Source organism: Saccopteryx leptura, chromosome 3 (genome assembly GCF_036850995.1).
Source record: "Saccopteryx leptura isolate mSacLep1 chromosome 3, mSacLep1_pri_phased_curated, whole genome shotgun sequence".
Lineage (NCBI taxonomy): Eukaryota > Metazoa > Chordata > Mammalia > Chiroptera > Emballonuridae > Saccopteryx > Saccopteryx leptura.
In genome coordinates, this window is record NC_089505.1 from 345,246,416 (window position 1) to 345,252,493 (window position 6,078).

Here is a 6,078-nt window from a genome sequence, read left to right on the forward strand (position 1 = left end):
GTTGATGCTTCTCATCTCTCCCTTCCTGTCTATCTGTCCTTGTCTGTCCTTCTCTCTGTCTCTCTCTCTTTCTCTCTCTGTCTTGCTAAAATAAATAAATAAATAAAAATAAAACATAAGCTTGTTCCTTTGACTAAGCAGTAATTAATTAAACAAACTATTTATTTACTACCTTAGATATAATAGGTATCTACATACAAAGAACTCTTCAAAGGAGCCCCGGGACTGCCACCTTGCTCAGTTACAGAAAGACAATCACAGTATGCATGGTGAGGATGGTGCCCACTGGAATTACATAGGGCACATTCAGCCTGCAGCGTTGGATATAGTGGCCCTGTATGGCCCCTGTCCTCAACTACCTTACAATCCTTCCACCTAAGGGGAGGAAGCAGGCAGAGTTGGAGACAGATTGAGATACATGAAACAATAGTAGCAAGAAAGTATATATAACACTATGATGAGAAAGAAGAGAGAAAAAAATTAAGATGGCATATGCCAAAGACATGGGAATGTAGTTTGTTTCCTTTTTTGCTCATTATGTGATAATGAGAATATTCTAAAATAACGTGGGTAGCTGAACATATAATGGAAGACACACTCTTTATAACAGAGTTGCCTGTGGGCACTGAGAAGCATGGAGATTAATCACTATAACTGAGGCTCTGATAAAAATAAAATGATGCAAGAAGTGGCTGTGACCTTCAGTCATCTGATGAGATTGGGTTTCAGACGCCATAGAAATTTCAGTTTCAATGTAAAATTACTGATGTGATGGTTTACATTTTATTTCTGTATTTTAATCACATTGTGAATTAATAATTCCATGGTGAAAGTACCTTTCTTATATTTAAATTGCCCCAAGTGCTGTGTGTGAGGGAGGTTGGAGCCAGGGGGTGCTTGGGGAAGAAAATGTGTGTGCAGTTCTATGATTAAAAAGTGAGTTCACAAAGTCCAATTCCATGAAAAACATTCCTTGGAAACTTGTGAAAAAATGGTGTTACATGTAAAATTGATCATGCAATTGAAGAGATTTATAGCGAGTTGCATACTGTAGTTGTTTTACTCATCCTTCAGTTCTCAGCTTAGAAGTCACTCTTCCAGGAAGCCTGCCTTGATCTCAAAGGTTATGTTTGGTGCCCCTTCTCTGGTTTCACAGCACTCTGTACCCAACTTTATCAGTGCACGATTACTCTCAGTTGCAACTGGCTCTTTACTGTTCTGTCTCATCTAACAAAAGTACAACAACAAGCATTCATTAAACATTGTGCTAAATAAAGCACTGCCCTAAACTTTAAGTAATTGCCTCTTTTTAATAAAAAAAAAGCTATCTAGGGAGGTAGCTGTTATTAATACCCTATTTTAAAAGTGAGTAAATAGAGTCTGGATGGCTGGCTCAGTGGTAGAGTGTTGGCCGGCATGTGGAGTCTCAGGATCAATTCCCAGTCAGGGCACACAGGAGAAATGACCATCTACTTCTCCATCCCACCCTCTCTCTTTTTCCTTCCCACAGCTATGGCTCGATTAATTCAAGCATGTTGGCCCCCAGGTACTGAGGATGACTCCATGGAGCTTCCGCTTCAGGAGCTAAAAATTAGATTGGTTGCTAGCATCAGCCCCAAATGCACAGTGCATCCATCCCAGACAGGGCCTCTGGGTAAATCCTGGGCAGGGTGCATGTGAGACTCTGTCTCTCTATCTCCCCTCCTCTCACTTAAATTTAAAACAAAAACAAAAAAAGAAGAAGAAATAGAGGAATAAGGAGGTTAAGAAACTGTCCAATGTTAAAAGCTGTTACATCACATAGTAAATATTCAAATCCAGACAGTCTGACTACAAAACGGGAAAAGTGTCTTCTATGCCAGATGCTAATACAATACGGAACATGTAGCACCAAATAATTGAATAAATAATTGAATGATTTGAGATGGGGGAAACAGATGAACACTAGAGATATAGAAGAAAGCTTGCTAGGGAGAGGATGGCACTTGAGCTGGGCCTTGAAGAGTGGGCAAGAATGGATGAATTTATAGGAAAGCAGAGAGCATTAGGCTTGGAGAACTTGAACCAAGCAATGAGAAGGATATGTGGTGTGTTTGGGAGACTGTGAGGAAACTGTCCTCATTATAAAAGAAGAAAGTTAATGGGCATGGAGATGGATAGGTGGGTTGAAGTGAAACTGTAAGACTCAGAATCCAGGCAAAGTGATTGGGTAGAAAGCAGAAAGCCACTAAAAGATTGTGTATAGGAGAGTGAAATAATAAGGCAGTTCCTAAGTAAAACATGATGCAAAAAATAAAAAAACAACCATTGAGGAACACTTTAAAGAAAGCTTATGTTAGTTTACTAATACACTGATTTCAAGAATAGCTTTCCTTTCATTATTTTTTACTCAGTCAACTAATGGTTATTGAGTATCTATCTGCTCTTCATTATGTATGCACCATAAATGATGCAATAATTTGCAAAGATGGTTTAATATAATTTCTTTTAATTGTATTAGTGTCCAATTTTGAAGTGATTTTAATTTTCTTTCAAAGTACTAGGATTTCATCTAATTTAAGTATAATATATCTTAATGCCTTCAATTATCTCTAATCCTTTGTAAAATTTATTAATCTCCTAACTGACATTCAGAATAGTCACCATATTTAAGATAATTTGGTCAGTCCAAAATTCAGTTAGTTAGCTTATCAATTTCTTAACAGCTTGTAGCTTTTGCTTGCTATGGCCAGAGAACTACAGTGTTCTGCCCTTAGCTCTTTCTGACTTGATATATGTATCTATAACTTCAAGAAGGCAAGTTCATCAAATATATGGATACCACAAAGCTGAAAAGAAAACAATCTATCTGATGTCATAATCTAGAAAGGCAGGACAAGGGTCAAATCTAACAAGATGAACCATTGGGAATAAATAATGTTTCTATGTCCTATGAAAATAATTGCATCAGCCCTGGCCAGATAGTTTAGTTAGAGCATTGTCCTGACAGGCAAAGGCTGTGGGTTCAATCCCTGGTCAGGGAACATACAGGAACAGATTGATGTTTCTGTCTCTTTCTCGCTCCTTTTTTCTCTCTCTCTCTCTCAAATCAATAAAATAAAATAAACAAATTAAAAAGTGTTTAAAACAAAAGAATAGAAAATAACTGCACCAGCAAAAAACTAAAAAGATAATGTTTAACAGCAACACACGGGTTAAATATCCCTGATGTTCACCCTTTAAGGGTCTAGCAAGTTTACAATCCATGGTGACTAAATTGAAACTTAGCAGAGAATACTATCATATCCAATCTATGCTACCCTACAAGGGTGCAATCCCGTTCTACTGTGATAATGGGTAATAAGTAAACACATACATCATGTATTTTTTTTAAACATCCACCCCCCCCCCCCAACTTGGAAAGCACTGTTAATTAGAAACAAAGGCGACCACTTGACTTCTCAGCTTTTCAGAACACCAAATTCATCACTTTTATTGGTCAGAGGCATCTTGTCTCATTGGTGGTGCTGCCTTATAGAGGCCCCAAAAGTTCATGAGCTCAGAGCCATGTACTATCACATTTCTTCTGTAAATGGTTCTATGAACTGTGGTAGAGCAGCCTTATACACAGATGATATCTTCTAACAAGTCACAAATTCACTAGCGTCATATAATCTTCTGCTCAATACTTTTCTGGCTTATATATCATCCCTCTTTCTTTGGGCAGACCTAAGAAAGATTAAAAAAAAAAAACAAAAAACCACTGAGGAAAAAAAAAAGCACTGAGTTTTATTTCCAAAAATTATCAATGAGTTACTCAAATAAAATAATTTGTTTTCAATCCACATTCCATGTTTGCTTTCTGGAGTTTCTTAAATTGTTAGCCCCAATTTTTCTTCTAAGTTGTCAAATGATTGCTAAGCCCAATTTTAGTTCCAATTTACTGGAAAAGTCCAGAAAGAAATTGTTAATTGTATAAGAAAAAATTATCTCAGCTCTCTTTGCTACATCTAGTGCGAGGATGAAGATCATCCTTAGCAATCAGACTGTGACTTTCCAAAAATGTCTACGTCATTCAGAAGGGACGCACACATGGGTACTGTAAAGCGCCCCAGAGGCTCCTGTGGAGGGACTCCAATCACATCAATGCAGAACTCTGACTCCTTGGAAAGAAAAGGAAGAGGCGCTGGGTTGACCAGCAGTAGGGAAATAGAAAGGAACTGGCCTCCATTTGCAATGTCTGCAGTCATGTACAGAATGTGATTAAAGTGTTACCTGGGCTTTTGTTACATGATAAAGTCTGTGTACGCTCACTTCCCCATCAATGTCATTGTCAGGAGAATGGTTCTCTCGTTGAAATCAGAAATTTCTTGGGTGAAAGACACCTCAGCAGGGTACAGATGAGGTCAGGCATTGCTTGTTCAGTATGTGAAGCCCAGAAAGATGAGTTAGTTCTGGAAAGAAACAACATTGAACTTGTATCAAATTCAGCTGCTTTGATTTAGCAAGTGACAATAGTTAAAAACCAGGGTATCAGAAAGCTTTTGAATGGGATCTGTGTTTCTGAAAAGGAACAGTTCAGCATGCTGATTAATTAGATCTAAGTTGTCTAGCTACAGAAACAGCAAGAGGATGAATGATTCCTCAGAGTTACTTGTGATATTTCAAAGATGCAATAAAAGCCAAGTATTGATTTGGGGGGGAAAAACAACAAATTACTCAAAAACTCTGGTATGCAAACCTTCCAGTATTAAATAACCACACACACCCAATACACACAAAGATATAAGCCCTGGCCGTTTAGCTCAGCGGTAGAGCATCGGCCCGGCGTGCAGGAGTCCCAGGTTCGATTCCCGGCCAGGGCACACAGGAGAGGCGCCCATCTGCTTCTCCGCCCCTCCCCCTCTCCTTCCTCTCTGTCTCTCTCTTCCCCTCCCGCAGCCGAGGCTCCATTGGAGCAGGGATAGCCCGGGCTCTGGGGATGGCTCCTTGGCCTCTGCCCCAGGCGCTAGAGTGGCTCTGGTCACAACGGAGCGACGGCCTGGCCCAGAGGGGCAGAGCATTGCCCCCTGGTGGGCAGAGCGTCGCCCCCTGGTGGGCGTGCCAGGTGGATCCCAGTCGGGCGCATGCGGGAGTCTGTCTGACTGTCTCTCCCCGTTTCCAGCTTCGGAAAAATACAAAAAAAAAAAAAAAAAAAAGATATAGAGGTTATTTTGTGTGTGTGTGTATGTGTGTGTTTTCTGGATCTCTATTCATTAATAAAACTCACATGCACAAATGCTGCTAGGTCAACAAAATACATATCAAGAAACATATATAAAAAAACTACTGAATTTAACATCCTTCCATTCTTTAATATGTCTTCTAATTCATCTAAAAAATGTTTATTTGAGTACAATGAAGTGGTTGGAAGCCCAAACTCTGGAGCCAGTCTTCCTGAGTGTGAGTTCTGGGTGTTCCAGTTACATACAGGCTGTGTGATCTTGAGTGTGGCACAGTTTTCTCATTGCTAAAAGGTAATGATACCTTTCTGATAGGATGGTTGTAAGGAATTAAATAACACATGTAAAATGCTGAAAGCAGCACCTGGCACACGTTGATGCTATATTTGTGTTTTGTTATTATTATAGTCTCTAAGCTTGATCGACTTAAACCTTCTTCTAAGGGCAGACTCTAATTCTTCTGATAAACATATTCATCCTTAAAGTTCTCCTAAAACAAGTTTTAGCTCTCATATTATGGAAAGTACACTTTATTATAGGGAACTCCTTGTTCCTAAGAACAACCTTGGTGAAATGGGAAGTAACTATTATTAAATATTGATTTATTGAGAGGATTCTTCCTAGACAAACCACATTCTACAGCCTAGTGACATGACATAGAAATGATTTATCTTTCTGAGTAAAATTAGGGAACAAAAGTAGGGTGAACAATTTACAGAAAAAAGTAGTGACTGGTGTTCTTTTGCCATTTAATTCTGCTGAACTTGATAGCTTTGCCCCAGAATGGGGTGGGAAAGGAAGGTGTGTGATAACACGGGACACAGATGAATAGGTGTTTCCCGCCTCGGACAAGATCTGCTTAGACTCTAGGAGATAA

General features: G+C 39.2%; 1 pseudogene; it reads left to right on the forward strand.

Moving 5' to 3' along the window:
- Positions 1-1,563: 1,563 nt before the first annotated feature.
- On the forward strand, positions 1,564-4,484 carry LOC136398577 (large ribosomal subunit protein uL6 pseudogene; annotated as a pseudogene).
- Positions 4,485-6,078: the final 1,594 nt, after the last annotated feature.